Genomic DNA, 1,518 nt, shown 5'->3' with positions numbered 1-1,518 from the left:
GTGAGGTTTATTTGGCAAGCATGTAAGTTTGGTTAAACCAAATTTTGACACCTCAAAATTCCACTAACAGAGATTTTTCCATTAAATGAAGTCAACATTTTGACTTTCTTCATTTTAATTCAACAATTAATTTGAATAATTAATTTAAAACTAAAGTAACATTAAATGATTAATTAAACTATTTAATTAATATTTAATATTAATTCAAATGTCAATCCCAATCAATTCCGACACATAATTGATTAAAATATTTAAATCTTATTTAAATATCTCAAATTCTCTCTTTTTATTTAATTAGTAAATAAAAAAAATGCAATTAAATATATCGTATATATGTAGTGCATATTCCCTAATTTGAATTCGAACACTTTGAACTCACTCGTCACACTGTTCTTTGGTTTAGTCCGATAGGAGCTAGCAGAGAGACCTAATGGACCTATAGATCATGGGCTCCAACGATCCAAGATAAACCGGTTAAACTCATTAACCTTGTTAACCAACATTCGTTAACTATGACACTCCACTATAGCCTAGTAGTTGCACTCCCCTCACTATAGATATATTTCTATCCATTTGATATAACCATGATTAGTAAGTCGATCCTTCACAGGTTATTTGTAACTAGAGTTGGGTCAATTAGCTGTTTTACCCCTGAAGTTACTTCTTGTTCCTTATGTCCCACTGATCCTCTTATGAACAATTTGTTTATGGTCCAACCAGTAAACCAAATCCCTCTCAGTCCAATGAGTGGGTGGGGCCCCTTGTTCAAGACCTGGAGTCAGTACTTAAGGGAACTACCTCTCTTCTATCCCTAAAAGTGGGTAGGAGCGAATTCCATCTTGCACCCCACGTCCCCAGCTATTCACCCAGTCTTACCCCTGAAATGGGAGGCCTATTGAGTCGGCGAACTCGAGCCACTCTCACCCATGCAAATCTAAGGATAATTCCGAATGAACAGGAGTTCATGGTTAGCTCAGGATTAAGATCGAGTTACCTAGGTCATCTAATGAAAAGAAAATCAGTCTCAACAGTAAACGACATTATAAAGAGAGAGTGATTTTCTTCATGGTCCGATCTTATGCAATACTCATTGCATAGGACGCTCCCACTCACATGTCTCCACATGTACAATTTAGTGATCACATTGTTTATATCATATACAAAAGTGGGCCGCATCCATAGTGTTCCCAGAAGAAGGTACTAAGCCTTATCCTTATACTATAGATCATTTTGAATATATACTTGAACTTGATCCACTTTTATGACTCTACATATAGTTCAAGTAATCATACTATAGCCAGAGTGATCTTAGTTTATTGGATTTAGATTAATGATCGTAAAGTTCACTTTATTCAATAATAATCTTTACTGAATAAACATCAATAATAACATTATTGAAAATAGAATATATCTTTGTTTACAAACTATGAGTTTTATAACGTTGAGTAGAGAGAGACATAAATACAATATACTAAGGCATCACATACTCATGCATTTTCTCCCACTTGTCGTAGATTA

The sequence above is a fragment of the Cucurbita maxima genome, unplaced genomic scaffold (genome assembly GCF_002738345.1).
Source record: "Cucurbita maxima cultivar Rimu unplaced genomic scaffold, Cmax_1.0 Cma_Scf00028, whole genome shotgun sequence".
In the NCBI taxonomy this organism is placed as follows: domain Eukaryota; kingdom Viridiplantae; phylum Streptophyta; class Magnoliopsida; order Cucurbitales; family Cucurbitaceae; genus Cucurbita; species Cucurbita maxima.
Note: the sequence above shows the minus strand (reverse complement) of the source record.